The sequence below is a fragment of the Oryctolagus cuniculus genome, chromosome 7, assembly GCF_964237555.1.
Source record: "Oryctolagus cuniculus chromosome 7, mOryCun1.1, whole genome shotgun sequence".
NCBI lineage: Eukaryota > Metazoa > Chordata > Mammalia > Lagomorpha > Leporidae > Oryctolagus > Oryctolagus cuniculus.
This window is the reverse complement of record NC_091438.1, coordinates 16,887,813-16,912,129: the sequence shown is the minus strand read 5'-3', so window position 1 is coordinate 16,912,129 and position 24,317 is coordinate 16,887,813. Positions and strand designations below refer to the sequence as shown.

The following is a 24,317-nucleotide window of genomic DNA, read 5'->3' as shown; positions in this document are numbered from 1 at the left end:
ATCTCCTGCTTCAGATTGGCATAGCTCTGACCATTGCAACCAACTGGGAAGTGAACCAGTGAATGGAAGACCTCTCTCTTTCTGCCTCTCCTTCTCTCCCCATGTAACTCCATCTTTCAAAGAAAAAATCTTTAAAAAAATAAATTCAGTCATTCAAATAAATAGAAAACATATAGCATCACTTTGAGATTATCAGAAATAACCTTAATTTATATATTACAATGCTTCTGTTCAGATATCTTTAATTATGTAAGTTGCCTAAATTAAGTACTAAATTACTAGTAGACTCAGAAGACAATTTTCTGTGATTTTGTTCTTTCTTATGTTTATGCCTGTACATGTAAAGTTCTCAGTGCATTCTCTGTTAGAAACCGAATCTTTTAACAATGGATGTTTTTGGGCCAGTGCTGTGGTGCAGCAGGTTAAAGCTCTGGCCGCAAGCGCCGGCATCCCATATGGGTGCCGGTTCTAGTCTCTGGCTGCTCCTCTTCTGATCCAGCTCTCTGCTATGGCCTGGGATAGCAGTAGAAGATGGCCCATATCCTTGAGGCCCTGCACCTACATGGGAGACCCGGAGGAAGCTCTGGGCTCCTGGCTTCGAATCACCAGAGCTTGGGCCATTGTGGCCATCTGGGGAGTGACCAGCAGATGGAAGACCTCTCTCTCTCTATCTCTACCTCTCTAACTCTTTTAAATATATAAAATAAAGCTTTAAAAAATGAATGTTTCTTATTTTCTGTGGCTATATAACTTCTGCCCAGATTCACTTGTAAATATGTGGGATTTCATGACACTCATTGTGTGTGCACTTTAACAAAAATGCTTCTTGCCATCTTACTTGCCCTCTTGTGATATCTTTTTCTTTGTCCCAAGTTCCTCTATCTTGCTTTCTCTCCATGAAGTACTTTGAATCCCAACATCTGGGTAGGAGCTTTAGATACTTAATCACTGCTGTGGATAGTGTGTGTGTAAGTATGCACATGTGGGGGAGTGGCTGATGCTCCCTCCTGTTCTCACTGAGGTGGAGCCTTTCTAACGACTTACATGCGAGTTTCCCTGCATGAGAAGCAAATTTAGTACAGCCTGCTGAAGAGACTTCTCGCCTTCTTTATAATTCCGAGGAAATAGATTAATGTTCTGCCGCAATATTCAGCCTTCTCTGGGAGCAGCCGTAACTGCTGTCTTGCCTTTTCTCTTTTAAGGAAAACATCCCTTAAGAGAAGCAGCTCAGTGTTGTGTAAGAAGGAAGCAATCATACAAAAACCTCTGGAGAAGAAGTCCACAAGAAGACAAGCACCTACCGGGACTGAGAAACCGCTCAAGCGCTCCCGACCACCCCTAGAGGGACGGATGTGGGAGGTGGCTAAAAGGATATTTCAAAAGTTCATTGGTCAACTTGTTCCCCGCAGGGGGCCATTTCAGGAAAACCGTGGCAGAACCACGGACAGCACTAAACGGTGCCCTCAGGAGGGGAGAAGCCTAGGGACGGTGCGCTGCGGGCCCAGAGGTGAGAGGCAAGAGCAGCACCCCAGACAGCGCCAAAACGCGCGCTCCCGGAACCGGGAGGCGGGGAGAGGCGACCTCATCAGCTGACCGCGTTCCATAGTGCTGGATAAAGCAGTCTGGGTGGGCGCGCCAGCGTTTGCTCTGATCCGCAGCCCCAGACGGAGTGGGGAGGTTGGACTGCGCAAAGCGAAAGGCAGGTACCAGAACGCTTGGCTTCCCAGCACTGCGCTGAGGCTGCAGGCGGCCGCCTGGGTAGGGGCAGGTAGGGAAGCAACGCTGCGGGAGCTACCGCTCTGACGCACCAGCCCTTCTGGCGCTCACACGCTGCAGGGCTGCTCTGCCCTGCTTGGGCGGACATGGGAGCGATCAGACCGCCGTCTCCTCCAGGTGAGGAGTCCTGAGACAGGTGACAGCCTGGGCTGGCCGCGAGTCCAGCTCCTCGTCTCTGCTTTCCTAGCCTCCGAGGGCTCCAACGTTAACACGGCTTATAGCCCAGGGAGCGCCCTCCTCTCCACCACACCGTCTCCCGGGTTCGCTCACCAGCGGGAGGCTGAAGACAAATTCACAGGCGCTTCCCAGAAACCCCGCCGCTGGCCGGGGGTGCAAACATCTGGATTGGCTCTGGGCGCTGCTTTCATCTTAAGTCCTCCTGAATGTCCCTTCTGCACACACCCCGAGCCGGCTCCTAATCCAGAGATGGATTTACCGGTGAACTTACCTTCCTTTTCCCACTTGACTTCCTCTCCTCTGGAAGAGGAGCGGCAGCCTTGGCACGGAAGACCTGCTGCGCCCCAGCCCGCACCTGCTCTCTGTCTTCGGTGTGCTTGTTCTGACCTTGCTGGGCTTTCTGGTGGCAGCTATATTCGCGTGGAACCTGCTGGTGCTGGCGACCATCCTGCGTGTCCGCACCTTCCACCGCGTGCCACACAACCTGGTGGCGTCCATGGCCGTCTCGGATGTGCTGGTGGCCGCGCTGGTCATGCCTCTCAGCCTGGTGCATGAGCTTTCTGGGCGTCGCTGGCAGCTGGGCCGGCGGCTGTGCCAGCTGTGGATCACGTGCGACGTGCTGTGCTGCACCGCCAGCATCTGGAACGTGACAGCCATCGCCCTGGACTACTGGTCCATCACCCGCCACCTGGAGTACACGCTCCGCGCTCGCCAGTGCATCTCCAACGTGATGATCACGCTCACCTGGGCGCTGTCCGCTGTCATTTCGCTGGCCCCGCTGCTTTTCGGCTGGGGGGAGACATACTCTGAGGGCAGGGAGGAGTGTCAGGTCAGCCGCGAGCCCTCCTACATCGTGTTCTCCACGGTGGGTGCCTTCTACCTGCCGCTCTGCGTGGTGCTGTTCGTCTACTGGAAGATCTACAAGGCTGCCAAATTCCGCGTGGGCTCCAGGAAGGCCAACAGCGTCTTGCCTGTATCTGAAGCTGTGGAGGTGGGTGCTATAGCGATCCTTAAAATACTCTACTTGCATCTGTACAGGCTGTATCCCTGGCACTCACACACACACACCGCATTTGTAGAAAGTGGAACTTTTTGGTTGGCAGGGAGGAGAGACTTTGACAGTTGTGTATCACAGAGATAATCATGTCAGTCATCTCCAATGGGTTATTTCCTTATGCATAAAATGCATTCATCTCCAGTGGATTATTTCCTTATCCATAAAATGAGGCATTTGGGCCACATACCTCTACAAGGTCCGATCTGGCTCCAGAATTCCATGGGTCTGTAACACCCTTGGAACATCTGGGGAAGTGGGTGGCTGGGGGTACACTGGGGTTAGCACACTGAAAAATATGAAGCTTCCTGCACTTAAAGTAGGAATGTCCACGGGGAAAGGGAGTGATGGGAGCCTGGCTGACAGGAAGATTGCCACACATCAAGCACAGCAGATTAGTGTTTATTCCAGTCCATATTCTTCTTTGCAAGTTCTACCAACTGATTTTGCAAAAATATGCCACCTCCTAGGTTACTGTCATTTTGCAGCATCCTGATCTAAGAGTAAAGATGTTGATTATAGTAGTGTCAGAGCTTGCCTTTGTTACCTGCTTCCATTGTTTGTGGAACTACTTTCTGGGTTTTATTTCAATCCCCCACCTCACTGCACTTAGGCTGTCTGTGTGACTGAAAACCACCCCAGAAAAAGCTACAGGAGGAAATTAAAAATCCAGGATAGATGATTCCCACTCTCTTCCTTTCTCCCTGTCTTCGTTTCTCCCTCTCTCCCTCTTTCTTTCCCTCTCCATACACACATACTACTTCTAGACATTTGTGGAAAATGGAATTATAAAATGTTTATTTGGGTGCAGTATATATACTGATTTCTTTTTTCTCTGAAAGATCACTGTCTTGTGTTTTACAAATGTTTTATTTACTTATTTATTTGGAGGGATGAGGGTGGGAGGGAGGGAGGGAGAGAGAAAGAGTGTGAGAGAGAGGAGCGACCTTCTAGCCTCAGGTTCACTCCCAGTGTCTGCAACAGCTAGGGCTGGGAAATGCCGAAGCCAGGAGCCAGGAGCTCCATCTAGGACTTCCACATGGGTGGCAGGGATCCGGGTACCAGGGACATCACCTACTGTTTTCCACAATCACCAGCAGGAAGGCTCAGATGCACGACTCAGTCTCTGGCCCTCCAGCCTCTGGTATGGGATGCAGGGGTCCCATGTGGCAGCTTAACCTGCTGTGCCACAATGCCTGTTCCTGTCAGATCACTCTCAAAATGAATCCTATGGGTTTGCGAGGCTGCCACATGATCTAGGGTTCTGCATATAACACCAGGGTTGCCTCTGCCCTATGTTTTGCTGAAGAATTAATTACAAACCAGGCGTCTTGATTTCTCCATGGTAGTGGGTGTCAAAGTTTCTAAATACAGTTCTACTACTAGCTGTGTTGCCTAGGGAAACCATACTATTTCCTTCCTGTTTCTTTGATGAATTTTATTCAAATACATTCTGAAACCCTAACTTATGTCAGACATTGAGATGGGAACTGGTCTCATAAGATTAATCCAGATTCATCACTCAACAAACATCCGGATTAATCTGGATCCTCCAGGGGGATATTGTGCAACAGATTTCCTCATTTCTGTTTGAACTGCACCATGAAAACTGCTGCTGTCATTGTCTTTTCACCTCATTTTTGTTGAAGTCACATGGTTAGTGTTTTTGATGTGTTCTCTAAAGGAATTTACCCAAATATTCTTTGAAATTACTTGAAATGATAGCCCCCCAGGTCAAAGATGAACAATAAGCAAGTTAACTACTTGTATCTCCTGTGTAACTCAGGAGACGGTAAAAGTTAATGGCTGCTACTAACATCTTTTTTTAGCTATAGACTGAAATTAAGTTTATTACCAAAGAAAGGTAATTGAACATGCTAGAGAACAGTTAATAGTAACGTTTTACTACATAATAGTATAGTTAGTTGACATGAACATACACATTATTATACAGACACAAGAAGAGATTTCCCTCACAAAATAATTTTTTCATTAAAATAACAATTTTTCATTAAAAATTATGTTTGACTTTGTTCTAATGACATATCTTGTGTTTGTATTCCATAAAATTAGCTTAAGTGTCATGAGCAAACAATAAGCTGCTTGTACCTATAAAAAGGCCTTTATACATCTGGAATTGGGGCAAACATTTAAGGTACTTTGTTTTAAATTTGTTTTTAGTTTCAGGGTTTAGGTTCTTTGAAAAGGCAAAATTCTGGGGGGCCAACATATCATATAATAGACTCAAATTCTTATACCTTATACTTTATTCAAAAGAAAAGAACTGTGATACTTAAATGGGGAAAATAATGTCAAATAGAAAGGCTGAGGTTAGTGAAGAAAGAGGAGAACTAGAAAGGTAATTTTGTCTATTTATACTAGTTTGAGTTGGGCTGTCTGGAATTTCAAATACATCATGGTCTACAAAAATCAGCATCACAGATAAAAAGATATGATTAGCCCTAAAATGAGCAGGTGATCAGGACGATCTATCCTGTAACCAAATCAAAATTAATGAAAACTGTGATGATGACTCATCAATTTTTATATAAATTATATTTTGACAAGTAAAGTTTCTTATGAATTACAAATTCAATGTGAATTCATTGAGGGTTTATTTTATTCTTGAACAAAAATCAGCATCAGGTAAACTGAATATCTCACAAATCCTAAATACTTCTCAATTTTACTTTTACATGATAAAACTTTCAGATTATAAATGTTGGCATAGGAATTACTTTGAAATAAAGGGACAATCTTAACTACACCACCACCACTGTTTTTCAAATCTTACTTAATTTCTGAAAACTCCACAGCAGAAAGTAAAAACTATTATTTATTTATTTTGACAGGCAGAGTGGACAGTGAGAGAGAGAGAGACAGAGAGAAAGGTCTTCCTTTACTGTTGGTTCACCCCTCAGTGGCTGCTACAGCTGGCGGGCTGATCCGAAGCCAGGAGCCAGGTGCTTCTCCTGGTCTCCCATGCGGGTGCAGAGCCCAAGGACTTGGGCCATCCTCCTCTGCACTCCTGGGCCACAGCAGAAAGCTGGACTGGAAGAGGAGCAACCTGGACAGAATCCAGCACCCCGACCGGGACTAGAACCTGGTGTGCCAGCGCCACAGGCGGAGGATTAGCCTAGTGAACTGCAGCGCCAGCCACGTTTCCTCTCCTTCTATTTTAATTGAAACTTGCATTTCCTTCAGAGTTCAAATCTGTTTCTAACATTTCTCATTCAGCCACATTATACTTTAGTCTTCAAGATGTTGCCTTGGTAGGTATATTTTTTCTAATAAAACCCATTTTCCCAATGAGATTACAAAATACCATAGAAAATGATGACTGCTTTTATAGTTCCTTAAATAACTATGCCTAAAAGAATTCATCAGTTGAGGAAGTATTAATTTTTGTTGTTGCTAATGTTAAATTAGAAAGGAACTCTGATTAAAATTAAGTAAGTGTATTTATTTAGTAGGAATCATGCTCATCATGAAATTATGAGACATGTATTGTGTGTGAATTTGGGTGTTGGATACTGGTAAAGAGATGGAGAGAGATTGAGAGAGACAACAAGAAAGGGAGTCCGTTTTCCATGAGACATAGAAGATAGATCATGTACCAATGAATGATCATTATTGCTATAAAAACACAATTCTTTTTTCCTGAAACCAATTTTTAAATAATTCACAGTGAAAATGTTAATGTTTTATAAATATAATATAATCCTATTTAGTAATGCAATATTAAAAACATAAACCTTTTAAGAAACAGTTGTTAAAATTTTCCATTGTTACTTCTCTCCCTCTCTGTCTCTCAATGCATAAGAGTACAAATATGCATTAAATATGTGTTTTCTCATATAGGTGTATATGTACAGTGAAATAGACATGGGAGCTTGCTATGTACCATTTCTTTTCATTGAGCAATGTGTGTACTTCAGATATACTGTGAGCAGTATATGATAATGCTTTTTGAAGATTTAATTTTTTGAAGGTCAGAGTTACAACAGAGGAGAGACAGAACTTCCCGCTGGTTTGCTTTCCAAGTGGCCACAATGGCCAATGTGGAGACAGACCAAAGCCAGGAACTGGGAGTTTCATCCTGGACTCCCACATGGGTGCAGGAGACCAAGGACTGGAGCCACCTTCTGCTGCTTTCCCAGGTGCATTAGCAGAGAAATGGAGTAGAAGTCCAGCAGCTGAGACTTGAACTGGGACCCATATGGGATGCTGGTGTTGCAGTCTGCAGCCTCTTGATATTTGAAATACAGCAAAAGTCGGTTTCAGTGAAGCACAGAATATTATTTATTTCTTTCATGGATCATGCCTCTGCTGTTGCTTCTTAAATGTGTTGGGTCAGCACTTTTGTGTAGTGGGTAAAGCCACCGCCTGCAGTGCTGGTATCCCATATGCCAGTTCCAATTCCAGATGTGCCACTTTCTATCCATCTCCCTGCTAATGCACTGAGAAAGCAGTGACAGGTGGTCAAAGTTCTTGCCCCGTGCACCCACTCGGGAGACCCAGAAGAAGCTCCTGGCTCCTGGCTTCTGATAGACTCAGTTGCAGCTATTGTAACCATTGATTGCTAATCAATGGATGGATGATCTCTCTCTCCTTTCTCTTACTTTCTCTCTCTCTCTCTTTCTCTTTCTCTACCACCCCATGTGTGTGTATGTCTCCCTCTATCTCTGTAACTCTGCCTCTTAAAAAAATAAATAAATAATTTTTAAAAATTTTCTGTTTGTGGGTATAGATGTGTGTGTTTTACAAATCTTTTAAATATTTAAGCAGTAAATTGTTGAGTGTTTTTTATTTTGTTATTGTAGTTGTTTTACTGAATTTTTTCCTAAAAATTATAAATTTTAAGGAGGTATCATGCGATGTTTAAACAAATGTAATGTTCAGTCAGGATAAATAAATCTATCTCTCCAAACATTTGTCATCTTTTGTGGTGAAATCATTTAAAATCCTTCTTTAAGATTTTGAAATAATACAGGATACCTTATCATTATATATTGTAACTGTGTTTGCAAGAAAACAGTATACCTTCTTTTTTGTGTGCAGTGGAAGTTAAACTGTGTGTAAAGAATGTGCTGTGTAGCCGGCGCCGCGGCTCACTAGGCTAATCCTCCGCCTAGCGGCGCTGGCACACCGGGTTCTAGTCCCGGTTGGGGCACCGGATTCTGTCCCGGTTGCCCCTCTTCCAGGCCAGCTCTCTGCTGTGGCCAGGGAGTGCAGTGGAGGATGGCCCAGGTGCTTGGGCCCTGCACCCCATGGGAGACCAGGAAAAGCACCTGGCTCCTGGCTCCTGCCATTGGATCAGCGCGGTGCGCCGGCTGCAGCGCGCCAGCCGCGGGGGCCATTGGAGGGTGAACCAACAGCAAAGGAAGACCTTTCTATCTCTCTCACTGTCCACTCTGCCTGTCAAAAAAAAAAAAAAAAAAAAAAAAAAGAATGTGCTGTGTGCACTTGTATACAATATGTGTTTTACTGATGTTAATGAAATGTTTTGTAGATGGCTGTTAGGTCCATTTGGTCTAAATTTTAGTTTAAATCTGGTATTCCTTCCTTATTGTTCTGTCTGGATGGTCTGTTCATCATTGAAAAGAGAGCATTGAAGTCTTCCATTTTTATTGTATTTCTGTCTGTCTTCTTTAGTTTTGATATTAACTTTATCTATTTGCTGCTTTGATGATGAATGTACATTTATACAATGTTATGTTCTGATGAATCGCCCTCCAGATTCATTACGTAACACTTCAGCTTTCTTTTGCTGGCCATTGGAATGGAATATCTTTTTACATCATGTTACTTTCATCTTGCGTTAGTATAGCTAAAATGGATCGCTTTTAGGCAACATACAATTAAACTTTAAAACTTTATCCAGTCAACTTCATGTCTTTTACCAGTTGACTCGCAATATAACTTTTTTTCCGCCGAGGCCGACCCTCCGCCGCTGCCGCCCGCCTCTGTCGGCGCTGGGCGCGCGTCTCCCTGCTGCAGCGCCGCTCGCCGTCCACCAGGCGGCGCTGCCCGCGCCCAGGACTCCCCGGCCCGCCCCGGTTCCAGGACTCGTTGTGCGGGAGGGGCGGGGCGGGGAGAGGCCGGAGCGCGGAGACCGGCACGGGGGGCAGGTGTCCGACGGGACCCCGGGAGCAGGAGCAGGGGGTGGGGCAGTGAGGCGCAGGCCGGCGTTCTCGATATAAAAATTGATAGATAAGGACGTTTTTCTTATTATTAATTAATCCCTGTTTTTTGTAGCTACTTTACTGTTTCCTCCTTTCTTGCCAGATATTTTCCTTGTGATTTAGTGAGTTTGTGTGTGTGTGTGTGTGTGTGTGCGCACGCGTATATACTCTGATTCCTTTCTCTTTATCTACTTCAGGTTTGTTTTATTCCTGATTACAATGAAACATAAAACATTTAATGGTTATAATGGTCTACTTTTAATTCTTAACAACTTAAATGCCAACTGCCTGCAAAAACTCACATTTTGACTTCTCTTCCGACCATATTTTGTAATTTTATAACTATTTATATTTAATTATTGCAAATATAGCTTTTTAATATTTTATCTTGTAAATTTTCTAATGTTGTTAAAAATAATTTTGGCCCCAACATTGCAGTTTTGGAATATTCTGAACTGACTCACAGTCTTACCTTTATCATGGACTTAATATTTTCATATAGTAACTTCTGTCCTTTTGTTTCAATGTCAAGAACCCCATCATATTTTCCCAAAAATTAAAAAAAGAGGATAGAAGGAGAGAGGTTCAGGGAGGAAGGCAGGGAGGGAAAGAAGTATGGTTATCTTCTTATAATCACACCTCTGAAATACATGAAATCTGATTCATATTAATAAAATTAAATAAATATATATCACAAAACAAAAGCAAAACAAAAATGAAGTTTGAATAATGACAACATCTCTCTGCTTTGATTTCATGAACAAGGTTTATCTTTCGTATCTAGTGTACAGTATTGGGAATAATCTAGGCTGCATCTTTTGTTATTTTTCTTTCAGCACCTTGATTATATTCTTCCACAGTCTAATATCCTGCAAGGTTTCTCCTGAGAAACCCACCTATTTCTCAGCAAAAATAAGAAGTTGTACATAGGATGGGGTATTAAATTCCTGTAAAGACCTCTAAAGAGAAAAGATGCATGACTTTTTTCTTGATATTTTCAAAATTCCCTCTTTAAAAAAAAACTTAGACTTTTGAAAATCTATCATTAAAATGTCTTGATAAACACCATACATAATCTATTAAGGATTCCTTAAACTTAGTGGAATGAGCAATTATTTATCACTCCAATTTGGCAATTTTTCTGTAATTCTTTTTAAAGATTTATTTATTATTTGAAAGGCAGAGTTACAGAGAGGCAGAAGCAGAGAGAGAGAGAGAGAGATCTTCCATCTGCTGGTTCACTCCCAAAATGGCCACAATGGACAGAGCTGGGCCAATCTGAAGCCAGGGGCCAGGAGCTGCTTCTAGGTCTTCTGCATGGATCAGGGGCCCAAGGACTTAGGACATCTTCCACTGCTTTCCCAGGCCGTAGCAGAGAGCTGGATCAGAAGTGGAGCAGCTGGGACTGGAACTGCATCTCATCCGAGATGCCACCACAGCAGGCAGCAGCTTTACCTGCTATGCCACAATGCCAGCCATTAATTCTTTAAATAAGCCTCTGTTCTTGTCTCTTTATGTGCTCCTTCTAGGATTATAATAACACATAGATTAGTCTTATTGACAGTGTCCTTTATGCCTTCACTCGTGTGTGTGTTTTCTTTTTGTTCTTCTGACTGCATAATTTCAAGTAAGCAGCCTTTGAGATCACTGATTCTTTCTTCTGCATTGTTTGCTGTTGAAGCTCTCTATGGAATTTTCAATTCAGTCATAATATCCCTCTGCTCCAAAACTTCTGTTTTGTTGATGTTACGGTTTGTATGCTTATTAAACTTCTTATTTGTTTTCACATATTGCTTCCCTGATTTCTCTTATTTTTTGTTTGTTATCCTTAGAATTCCCTGAGCTTCTTTTTCTAAATACTTATTTTTATTTATCTAATGAGCAGAGATTCAGAAAGGCCCCTCATCTGCTGGTTTGCTCCCCATATGGCTACAAAAACTGGGGCTGGACCAAGCCTAACCAAGGAAACTGGAGACTGATCCAAGTCTTCCATGCAATGGCAGAAGCCAAAGTGCATCAGTCACTTTGTTGGACTTAGTGTTGGAAACTTAATCTTCAGTACATTAAAGACAGAGAGATAGAACCCCAGCCAGGTAGATGGGATCATAGGAGACCCTTCCCACCACCTGGAGATGGGTCTTAGAGGGCTGCAGAAAAGTCACCCACTGGCTCCTGTGAAGGGCGTTTAAATCAAGGTTTATCTGGATGGTCGCACCTGATCTAGGTAATGAGAGTTTTACACGTCTTGGGTGGAAGGCTTCATGTGCTTTCTGTGGTTTTATTGACTCTCAATTGGAGACTTAGTCACCCAATTAACCAGTCAAAAAATCACTTCTCAATGCCTCTTCCAGACCAATCATGGGAATTTATAGTCTATACAAACCCCAAGACAATCAGCCCTCAATGGTTCCCTCCATTAGAGAACCATTTTACTGCTTGCAGGAGCTCTTTTACATTTGCTTTCCCCTTTCACTTAATAAACTACTTCTACTTTACACATTCTTTCTTGTACCTGTTCTTATTGCTTCATGGTCAAAAGACAGGATCCCCAGTGATTAGAACTGCAGACTTCTGCAGCATTTCTTGAGGGCTCACCTGGAATTGTCATAAGGGTAATTGAAATGATCAACTTTCAACTTTTTTTTCCAGAGACTTTCTGAACTCCACCATAGTCTTTTATCAATCAAAAATGCCAAAACTCAGTTAAAAAGCATCTAGTGTGGCTGCCAGTATTAAAAGCTAGGAGGGGAGGCTTGTTGGGGGGTATATCTGATTAACCTCTCTCTCCTTTTGGTGCTGGGAAAGCTGGTCTTCCTTTTTTTGTAAATTCATCCAGTGGGTGATACTGGAGTGTGGTCTTGGAGTAACTGAAATTTCCTAGGGAGGCTCCCTAATAGGAGCTGACTCCAACAGCCCCTTAAGGTATTGGACCAAAATCTACACTCCTCATTCCCTCTCTCTCCTTCCTACCCCTACTCATTCAATGTCAAATGTCAGGAGGAGAGAGGGGAGGCCTCTAGCTACAGCTGGACAGACTGGTTTCTTCACCAAATTTGGCAACAGAGAAAACTCAATCCTTTGATCCTTTTCTAACCTGATGTTTTCATATCTTTTCTCTGCAGTTTGCGTTTTGTAGTGACTTTCTTCTTCATCTCTTGACAATAGGAGCATATGATTCTCTATTGCTTGGTAAAACTGAGTCTTAAAGGGGTTGGCATTATCTGCCCATTTTTAACTGTTTGATTACCATAACTCTGATTAGATCAGGCTGACAATTTTGTTATTCTTTCTATTCCTGCTGCAGCAAGTGTCCCAATTAGAATCCTGGATCACCGTTCTCAAATGAAATCCTGAGTTTCTGAACCAACTTCGATCTTGGAAGATGACCTCAACATGTCAAAGGAAAATGAATATTCCTGCGAAGTTACCAAAGGACTTGAACTCCTGTATAAAAAAGAGTAATTAAAATGTTACACACACTCTTCCCCAGCTTTTACCCCTCAATTTTGTCATCCTTTAATTCTATCATCAAGATGGGGGATACCGTTGCTACTCAGATTGCTAATTTTTTTTCATCTTATTCTTCACCTGCTTATTTCCACTAATGGTTTGATGCCATGTTTTTAATGCTGTTGACAATGGAATACACTGAAGGATGACAGAATTGCCCTGCATTTCAAGCACAATGCCCTTGACAATCCACTCTTAGAAAGCCCTGGAGTGAGATACTGTACATACAGAAGCCTCCTTTGGTTTGTCAGTATTCCCTCCTTGTAGAGATCTGTCTTAAATCTCACTCTTTTAGTTCAAAAGGGATGGGGGCCACAATTATACCCATCAAGGCTGAACAAACTTCTTTAACTTATTAAGTTCTATGGTCTTGTAGTAAAATAGTAGGCGTTAGACATCCTCATGTCCCAACAAAGTGGGGCATGTAGATTATTAAATGAGACATACTGACTTTGGATTAATACCTCTCATCTGTTATAAGGAAGTACATAAGTTCTAAATGGCAATATCAGGCTCATAAGACAATTAGACAGGTTTAAGTCCAAACTAGCTGAGTCCTTCTTGTCCTATTTAGGACTCTAACATACGGACATGGATTTTTCCTTTTGTAGCTCCTCTTTGCAGTTTTGTAATACCGCTTTTGTTTGGCCCTGTATGCTCAACTTTCTTATAAAGCTTGTCTCTTCCTGTCTAGAGGTTACCAAATGCTTGTAGATGGAACAACAGATACAGACCTTTGATCTGAGAACCCTAGACAGACCTTTGGAGGAGGAACACTTATTGTCTCCAACATCACCCATCTCCAGCTTGAAGTAGCCAGAGCAGTCATCATCCCTTCTCTCTAACAGCAGTTAGGGTACCTCTTAAGAGGGGGATTGATAGACTTCTGACTAGGTAGACAGGGACTGGGGGAGTGGGGGACTCTCCCCATCATTTGGAGATGAGTCTCAGAGGACATGAGAAAAGTCAAGCAACAGACTTCTGCAAATGATGTTGATGTCATGTGCCAATCATCTTATTCAAGGTTTTCCAATGTAGTTGTTACTGATCTAGGTAATAAGAGTTTTATACAATTTGGGGGAAAGTTTCATTTGTGTCTCAACTGTAGAATTAACTTTCACCCAATTTAACAACCAAAACTATCATTTCATAATTTGTTTCTTAGACCAATCATGAGAACCTCCTGTCTTACAGCCTGAAAAATCTAGACAATCAGTCCTCAATGGTTCTCTCCTTCAGAAACCCCTCTCAGTGTGGCTGGGAGCTTTCTATTTTGTTTACATTTTATCTTTTTACTTAACAACTACTTCAGTTTTGCACACTCTTCCTTGTACATGATTCTAAATCTGTGGTCACGTAACACAAACTGGGCATTTGGAATCGCAGACTCCCGCAGCAATATTAGAAAGGTGGACCTAATGGAAGTTCCTTAAATCATAAGGGCTCTGCCTTCATGAGTGGATTAATGGCATTATAGAAAAATTTGTCAAGCAAGAATTTACTGCTTACCATCTTCCACCACCTGAGAATGTAATGACAAACTTTCACCTGATGCCAGTGTCTTAAACTCGGACTTCATCGCCTTCAGAACTGTGAGAGACAAATATTTGTTTTTAAATAAATTACTCAGTCTCAGAGTTATTCTGTTGTAGAAAAGTGAAAAAGACTGAGGTACTTACTAATGCATATATTAAAATGTCAAGGCTTTAAGTAGTCATACATATGTAATAAATTTTAATGTCCTCAGACGAACAAAGGGAAAATAGAATTTAACAAAAGTAAAGTGGTCATATTTAAGATTATAATTTAAGAGATGCTTATGAAACTAAAGGTTTCAATTACTAAATGAATCCTAAACATTTATGGGAAAAATATAACCCTAATTTCTCTAGCATTGTTAGGTCTTTTTTCCTCTCTACATGCATTTTAGATATGATTTGTCCACTCAGAAGTCATGCTAGAATGCATTCTACATTGTGAGATATTACAGAGTGAAAACCTATTCCAACTATGGTGTTTAAAGTTTGTTCCTAGGGCAAGCATTGTGGCACAGCAGTTTTAGCCACTGTCTGGGATGCCAGCATCCCATATGGGTGTTGGTTCATGTCTTGAGTGAGTGTCCCACTTCCAATCCAGCTCCCTGATAATGCTCCTAGGAAAGCAGCAGAAGGCAGTTCAAGTGCTTGGGTCCCTACATCCACATTCGAGATCTGGATGAAGCCCCTGCATTCTCATGTTGGCCTGGCCCAGCCCTGACCATGGTAGCCATCTGGGTACTGAACCAATGGCTGATTTTGTAGGTGTATAGAATGCAAAAATTATGGAATCTTTGCTGAGATTTCTGTGGAATGCCTTGGAGACCAGCAAGAAATTTGGTGAAGAACTAGAATTTTTGCAAAGAACACCCAGTGGATTAAATGTCTGGTAGAGCTATGGGAGGAAAGCCACAGTGGTGATGCCATAAATGGAGAACAACCACCAACATCCCATGCCTTTCTGTGAATGCTGCTGATAAGAGTGTGCAGCCACCAGCGGCAGTCACTTGACCCACGTCTTGGGACAGTGCTGCCTAAAGCCTTGAGGAGTCCATATCTTGCTATAGTACACACAAAACGCCAGACTTGCTACTTTAAGATTTAATACTTTTTTTTTGCTGAGTTTCCAACAGTTTTTGGACCTATTATTCCTTTCTACTTGACTATTCTTCCTTTTTGGAATAGAAATGTGCAGAGGAGATGGACTTGGAAAGTGAGGATATCAAATCCCCATGCCTTTATTGATTGATTGATTGATTGATTGATTGATTTTGGTGTTCACATCTCTCTTTCTCTCTATGGTAACTGATATCCTAATAACTAACAGGTCCACTTTCTCGGCTAGCTGTCCACAGTCTGTTAGATAACATCTTGCCTTTGATCTAATTTTGTCTGTAAATGTATATAAGCAACTGCAGGGGGCATGGCACACATGATTGCCTATGGATGGGTATGGACAGGTTTGTGATTGCTTGTGAGTGGTACTAATGATTGATGTGGCTATGTTTGGCTGTCTGTGGGCTGTATGTAGAAGTCTCTCTCTCTCTTTCTCTCTCTCTCTGTGTGTGTGTGTGTGTGTGTGTGTGTGTCTTACTGCAACTGTGAACACAACACCAGATAGCTCCTACGGTCCCACCACCATAGGGGCATGTGGCTGTCCTCACTGCCACTGTAAATAAAGGGCATATAAACTCACAAATGACTCCAAGTTGCTCCATGATCTGTTGAAATCTGGATCTGCTTGTCCTGGGCCTTAAGCCCTAGGCAAACAAGATGTGTACCTTCTGCCTGTTTCATTATTGGATGTAAATAATTTCTTCTTACATTATAGGACTACAGAGCAAAGGATTTTGCTTTATGACTCAGAAGAGACTTTGCATTTTAACCTTTTGGATTAGTGCTGGCCTCTGGATATTTGGCCTATCAGTTAAGCCACCAGATGGGAATGCTTGGATTTGATTCCATATCAAATTGATTTGATTTGATTCCATATCAGAGTGCTTGGATTTGAGTCCTGGATCTTCTCCTATTTAAATTTCCTGTTAATGCCCTCCCTGGGAGAAGCAGGTCATGATTGAAGTAGTTGTACTTTTGCCACCCATGTGGGAGACCTAGATGGAATTCTCAGCTTCTGGCTGAAGCCTGGCCCAGCTGTGGGCATTCCAGTCATTTGGAAACTGAACAGTGAGTATACATGCCCCCCTCCTTCTCTCTGTCTCCTTCTCCCACTCTATCTTTTGAATATCAAATTATTTTTTAAAAAATAAAATAATACATTAATGCTGGAATGAGGACTTTGGAATTATTGGAGAAGGAATTATTGTAGTTTTCATACTGAGAAAGACATGGGTTTGGGCAGCCAGGCATGAAATGTTATGACTTGACTATAGCTTGATGTCTGAGTTCAATATTCATTGTGAGTATTAATAGGATGCAAACACCACTCAATTGTAATATTGAAAGGTGACATCTTTGGGAAACAAGGTTTAGATTAGGTCCATTGGGAAGAGTCCCCAAGATAAAACTCAAATGGATTTACAAAAATTCACTAACACAAAGACATGGATATCTGTGCTCTCAGTCTCTTGTCATATGATGGCTCTACACTGTTTTGGGACCCTGTCATCAAGAAGGCCATCACAGGATAACTCCCATAAGCCTTACCCTTCCAGAACCATGAGCCACATTAATTCCAGTTTATAAAGAAAGAATTAAAGAAAGGGAAAATATAAGTATCCTACTTCAGCTATTTGGCTATAATAATGTGCATCGAATATTATGAAATGGGGCCATAGTTCCATGTAACTGACATTTTTCTGTATTGTTTAAATAATAAGTTTACAATTTAAATAAAAAGGAAACACTATTTCATTGAGATAGAGCTCAGAAATCTGCAAATTACATACAACCGGGAAGGTAATTATGATAACTTAGCCATATTTTTTTTCTAGTAAATGCAAAATGATTCAGACAACAGTGACTTCCAAAAGTTTAAGTGTCAAAATGTCTGTATCATGCATGCATGCATGAGTGCAAGTGTGTGTGTGTGTGTGTGTGTGTGTGTGTTTAAATTTATCTGGGAGAACTCAGTGAGTTGGGAATGGAAATGACTTTTTCTTGCAAAGCAATCAGTGTTTGATTGATTATGCCTGTGTATACACACATTGGGTGCAAAAGTGATAGTATCTTTAATTGCAGATTCAACACCTAATTAATGTTGTTCTGAAGTTTGGTAACCTTTTAAAAGAGAAAAGTATTTCACATCAATCCTGTGTTGTTACTCACCTGAATTCCCATTTTCATTCATTTGAATACAAGTTGCAATTGGACTACATATCATTAGTCCTTAACAGCTAGGGGTAAACTGCTAAATTGCTTTCATAAAGACAAAAAAAAAAAAAAAAAAAGAACTAGAGGTAAACTGTCTGGACTCTCCAGATTCACAGTATTCATTAGAAGCAGAATATTATTTTGGTTGAAAGAAATTTGAGTAGGGCAGTCTATAATAGCATTGAGTTCATGTTTAACTACTATCTGCTAAAGACCTTAGCAACACATCTAGATAAGATAAACTTCACATTTACATTAGTGACAGGCACACAGTATGAATTCATTAACAATTGTGCATAGACATCTATAATACTGATGTTTTATGCAACTATACAACTTTATGCAGTAGTGTCAGAATAACAGAGCTAAATTATACAGGTAAACACTTAACTACAATGATTAGTATACAATTTCAGGCATTTAGGTTATTTTTAAGTAAATGTTATATAAATATGTTTCAGTCAAGAATTAACAGCAAAGCAAACATGCCAAAATTTAAACAACTGCTAACATAAATGCTAAGCTGACACACAACTTTTTTGTTATTTGCTTTGCTTGTCAGAAACTCTGTGATGTATGCTAGGTAGATGTCACTAATATACTTGTATATTACAAGGAAAAAGAAGCAATACATTTTAGTTAACATTTTTAAATAATTACACTTAAATATTTTAAACAATAAGTCACATACTGAAATTTTTTTTTTCTAAAATTTTACTTGTATAGCTCTGAGTCATAGTTGACATACAGTAAATAGCATCATATAAAATATGGAATCTGTGATTTTGCACATTTTTACACCTTAGACATCCATTAATTCATCAAGATAATATTAAACACACCAAAATTCATGTCTTTTCTTCTTTTTTTTTAAAGGTTTATTTATTTACTTGAGAGTCAGAGTTACACAGAGAAAGAGAGGCAGAGAGAGTGATGCCCATATGGGCATCAGCTCGAATCTTGACTGCTCAACTTCCCATTCAACTCCCTGCTAATGCACCTGGGAAAGCAGCAGTAGATAGTCCAAGTGCTTGGACCCCTGCACCCATGTGGGAGACCTGGAAGAAGCTTCTGGCTCCTGGCTGCTGGCTTTGGGCTGGCCCAACCCAGCTGTTGTGGCCATTATGTGAGTGGACCAGTGGATGGAATCTCTCTCTCTCTCTGCAACTCTGCCTTTCAAATAAATAAAAGTAAAATCTTAAAAAAAGAATTAGTCAAAATAAAATGTATCTAATACTTTTACAAAGGATAGCTTATAAGATTGATAAAGTATTCTATATAGTTACTGATCTTCCACCTGTTTCTTCTATCCGTTATTGAAGGTTATTGAAATCTCTTTTATAATTAAAGATTTTTAATTTATATATACTATACTTTTGCTTCATATATTTTAGGCTTTTATTAGATACATTTTCAATCACTAGAACTCTTTGTTAATAGGCCTATTTATTAGTGTGTATTGTCTAAATTTATCTTTGTTAATATTCTTGCCCTGAATTTTTTGTTATCTTATATTGATCTATCATTGCTCATCAATTTTAATAAAAACTGTTGTAATGATATGTTTTTTTCACTGCATTTATGCTTTGTATCTTTATATTTAATGTGAATGTATTCATTGGCAGGCTACAGTTGTGTGTTACTTTCTTTTTTAATACAACCTCAGTTTTTTTATTTCACATAGACATTTAGGTCATTTATATTTGGAATGTTTATTGAATAATTTACATTAAATTTTTTAATTTGTTCTTTTTTCTATTTATCTGTTCTTATACATTTCACTTTACCTCTTTTTCATCTTGTTTAAATTAGCTAAGCATGCTCTAGGATTCTAATTTATTTTATTTATTGGCTTATTAGACAATCTTTTGCTTTGTGTTAGTAGTTGCTTTAGGAAATATAATATGTAAAATAATTTACAGGAGAGAAAATGGCGGCAGAACTGAGCAAGACGGAAATCCAGACTCTATAAGAGGCTTTGAGCAATTCCCACCAACAAGGCCTGTTTCCACTGCGGCGCCAGGAATCCGAGCTGCGCCAGCATCACGTATGGTGTTTTCTTGTACATTGACTGCTGCGGGGTCCAGCGCTCCCTGGGCGTCCATCTCAGCTTCATCAGGTCCACAGAGCTGGATTCCAACTGGAGCTGGTTCCAGCTGAGTGTATGCAGACGGCCTTTTTCCACCAGCCCGGCTGCACAGCCAGTGATGCCAACAGCAAGTGCAACAGCCGAGCAGCCCAGATGTACCGGGAGAAGATCCGGCAGCTGGGGAGCGCCGCCCTGGCCCTGCGTGGCACTGACCTCTGGATGGACAGCATGAGCAGTGCTCCTAGCCACTCCACAGAGAAGAAGGACTCGGATTTCTTCACGGAGCACACTCAGCCCCTGCCTGGGATGTGCCAGCCGCTGAGCCTGCAGGGATCCAGCAGCCAGCCCCGTCCGCAGAGAGCAGTGGCCTGGCCCAGCCGGAGCACGGCCCCAACACCGACCTGCTTGGCACCTCGCCCAAGGCACCTCTGGAACTGAAAAGCTCCATCATTGGCAAGAAGAAGCCGGCAGCAGCTAAGAAAGGCCTGGGCGCCCAGAAGGTGAGCGGCCGGAGCTTCAGCGAGATGGAGCGGCAGGCCCAGGTGGCAGAGAAGCTCCGTGAGCAGCAGGCGGCGCATGCTAAGAAGCAGGCCGAGGAGTCCATGGTCGCCTCCATGCGTCTGGCCTACCAGGAGCTCCAGCTTGATCGGAAGGAGGAGGAGAAGCAGCTCCAGAATCTGGAGGGGAAGAAGCGAGAGCAGGCGGAGCGGCTGGGCATGGGCTTGGTGAGCCGGAGCTCCGTGTCCCGCTCGGTGCTGTCCGGGATGCAGGTGATGGAGCAGGAGATCCCAGTGACCGCCAAGTCCTCCCGCTCGCAACTGGACCTGTTTGAGGACGTTTGGATGTTCACCTCTGAACCCCCGAAGTACAAGGACACCCCCTTTTCCTTGTTGGAAAGTTTTGGTTCCCGCTGGGATACGGATACCACCTGGGGCATGGACAGGGTAGAGAAGGAGGCAGAAGTGACCATCTCGAGCATCCAGCCCATTTCAGAAAGAGCCACAAGCCGGAGGGACGTGGAGAGCTGGAGCTCGGGCCTCGAGTCCAGCGAAGCAGGCCAGAAGTTTGCAGGTGCAAAAGCCATCTCATCTGACATGTTCTTTGGGCGGGAGGTGGACGTTGAGTATGAAGCCAGGTCTCGGCTGGAGCAGCTCACGGGCAGCAGTGCCATCAGCTCTTCAGACCTCTTTGGGGACGTTCATGGAGCCCATGGAGCAGGAAGCGTGTCTCTGGGCAATGTGCTACCCTCAGCGGACATCGCCCAGTTTAAGCAGGGTGTCACGTCTGTGGCAGACAAGTTGGCTGTGCTGGCCAATGGTGTGATGAATTCTTTGTAGGACCGCTACAGTTCCTACTGATAGCCCCATGGCTCAGGCATCGCTGGGGACAGCAGCAAGAAACCCATGGTTCTCAGGGCATGGGTGCCTCCTGTGGAAGCTGGGTGGCTTGGTTACCTAAGTGTGTGCTGTGCAGGGGGGTGGCCCTAGAGGACCCTGGGGGGGGACTCCTGTGGATTGAGCCCCTCCCCTGTGTGCCCTCAGCCTCTCCTCTGTGCAGTGTCCTTCCACTCCTGCCCCCAGAGCTGCTGCTCACTTGTCCTGCACACTGGAGGGATTTCTCTCAGGGTGGGAGGCCCAGCCCTTCCCCATGCAAGGAAAGGGAAAAGTGTACACCTTCTGCTGGCTCCAGGATCCTTCTAGGTGGTCTGAGGGCTCGGGCCTCTGCCCTCTGGCACCAGGGAGAGACCCAGCAAGAGGGGAGCTGCCGAAAGCCCCCCAGGGAGGGGTTCTGGGCTTGCTGCTGCCTCTGCTGCTGCTGCCAGTGCCTCTTCTGGGTATCAGGAGAGGGTAGAGGAGAGGAAGGACCTTGGTCTGGGCCTTACTAAGGGCTAGAACCTTCACCTGGTACCTAAAGGCTTCATTTGGGACCAGGCCTGAGTGATCCCATGTCCCCTTCCTCCTCCCCCCCTGTGACTGTAATTGCTTGGAGAACTTTCTGGGCCTCTCTGAAGCCTGGCACACCATCTACTGTGGGCCATCGGCCCTCCATTTTCTGAGATGTTTGGCCCTTCCCCTGGCCCGTGGCCGCAGTGGGTCCCATCTGGCCTGTGTCCTGACTCTGGTTGCTGTGAGCCTCACACTGGCCAAGAAAGCAGAAGACATGAGGGAGAGAAGCAGGCTCAGAGGGACCTGGCCTGGCCTGCCCCTGAGAGCTCGAGGGGCTGTGTGCGGGCCTCTCTCTGGCAGCCGGGCCATGCACTGTGTCATCTTTGGTGCCATCCTCCCCTGCCATGCTGGCAGTCTGGGCCCCTCGGCCACCTCCGGGTTGTAGGTTGAGCTCCAAGAAACACAGACCACTCCCTCGACGCTCGCCCAGAGCGACGGGACTCTTTCTGGACTGTTTGTATTGAAACAAAGTGGTGTCAAAATAAAGCCCCCATGGGGCTGGGGTCCTGCCAAAAAAAAAAAGAGAGAGAGAGATAATTTACAATGTTTTAACATGATGCTATATTAAACTTCATGTACTGCAATATTATATTTTTGTTTCTCTTTTCCTGGCTTTCATAATAGTGGTTAGTTTTGAAAATTCTATATATTTTTATCTTCTATAAAATATTTCTATTTTTGCTTAAACAACTTATCTTTAAAATAGATTTAATTCCCTAAAAATGTCCATCTACATTCAGTATTTTTAGTGGTTTTTGTACATTTTTTTGGATGCCCAGATTTCTATGTGGTATTATTTTCCTTCTAATTAAAGAGTTTCATTTACCATTGAGTTCCTAGGGGCCAACACTGTGGCATGGAGGGCTAAGCCTCCATCTGCAGCGTCAGGATCCCATATGGGCATTGGTTCTGGTCCCAGCTGCTCCTCCTCTGATCCAGCTCTCTGCTATGGCCTGGGAAAACAGATAATGACCCCCAGTGCTTGGGCCCCTCCACCTGCATGGGAGCCTGGAAGAAGCTCTCCTGGCTTAAGATCACTCAGCTCCAGCCGTTTTGGCCATTTGTGCAGTGAAAGAGTGAGTGGGAGACCTATTTTTCTCTCCCTCTCTCTGTCTGTAATTCCACCTCTCATATAAGTAACATCTTAAAAAAGGAAAAGGTTGAGTTCCTAATTCATTAACCTGGTGCATTTCTGGCAGTTGTTGGCATTTGAGGAGTGAACCAGTGAATGGGGGAGCTCATTTTCTTTCCTATTAAAATAAACATTTTTTAAAAAACCTAAAAGCAATAAATTATTTAATTGTATGGTTTAGAGTCAAGAGCAAATTGATTCTAGCTGAAAAATCTTTAATAATTTTATTTTATTTTATTTGAAAGGGGGAGCGGGGAGGGAGATCTCCCATCTACTAGTTCAGTTTCCAAATGCCTGCAATTAGCATCTGGGAAATCAATTCACATCTCTCAAAGGGATGGCAGGGCTCCAACTGCTCGAGGCAGTATTTGCTGCCTTCCTGGGTGCACATTAGCAGGGAGCTGGAATCAGCAGCAGAACTGGGTTTCAAACACAGACACTGATATAGAATGTGGGCATCACAACTGGCTGCATAGCTGCTCCACCAAAGCCTGCCCAGGTTCCATTGTAGCAAAAGCACATCGGTATTTAACAATGTCAACTATTTTAAAAAACTCATAGTTTAATGATGCAAAAATAGTTTTAGAACTGGAAAGAACTGCACATTAGTGGGGCTGGCACTGTGGAGTAGAGGGTGAAGCTTCTGCCTGTAGTGCCAGCATCCCACATGGGCACCAGTTCAAGTCCCGGCTGCTCCACTTCCAATCCAGCTCTCTGCTGTGGCCTGAGAAAGCAGCAGAAGATGGCTCAAGTGCTTGAGACCCTGCATCCCCAGGGAGATCTGGAAGAAGCTCCTGGCTCCTGGCTTCAGAATGGCTTAGCTCTGGCCATTGCAGCTATCTAGGGAATAAACCGGTGGATTGAAGACCTCTCTCTCTGCCTCTTCTTCTCTTTCTGTGTAACTCTTTCAAATAAATAAATAAATCTTTAAAAACAGAATTGTTAAGTATTCATACATTATTTACTCTTTAAAAAAGCTCAGAAGGATGACTAGATAAAACACTACCCCAAATATCCATTTCTTTTAAAAAGACAGAAATTTAAATCATACAAATATTTTTGTAAGACTAATCGTATAGTTTGCATAAATACAAAACATGACTTTTAGGAGTATTGAAAAGATTCTAAAACAGTCATAGCTTTGTTTTTTTTTTTAAGATTTATTTGTTTATTTATTTGAAAGTCAGAGTTACACAGAGAGAGGAGAGTCAGAGAAAGAGAGGTCTTCCATTCAATGGTTCACTCCCCAAGTGGCTGCAACAGCCAGAGCTACGCCGATCCAAAGCCAGGAATCAGGAGCTTCTTCCTGATCTCCCATGTGGGTGCAGGGGCCCAAGGACTTGGGCCATCTTCTACTGCTTTCCCAGGCCATGGCAGAGAGTTGGGCCGGAAGAGGAGCAGCTGGGACTAGAACTGGTGCCCATATGGGATGCCAGTGCTTCAGGGCAGGGCGTTAACCCACTGTGCCACAGTGCCAGCCCCTAAAACAGTCATAACTTTGGATATTAACATTCTTTGGAGAAAAGAATTGCAGATAAATGAGAACAGCAGGTTTTTTTTTTTTTCTCTTGAGGCATTCTTAA

At 42.9% G+C, this 24,317-nt stretch overlaps 2 pseudogenes; both read left to right on the top strand.

Annotated features, from left to right (window-relative positions):
- The first annotated feature begins 1,235 nt into the window (after positions 1-1,235).
- Positions 1,236-15,828, top strand: LOC138850379 (5-hydroxytryptamine receptor 5A-like; annotated as a pseudogene).
- A 3,669-nt stretch (positions 15,829-19,497) lies between these two features.
- On the top strand, positions 19,498-22,108 carry LOC127488627 (ADP-ribosylation factor GTPase-activating protein 2 pseudogene; annotated as a pseudogene).
- The last annotated feature ends 2,209 nt before the right edge of the window (positions 22,109-24,317 follow it).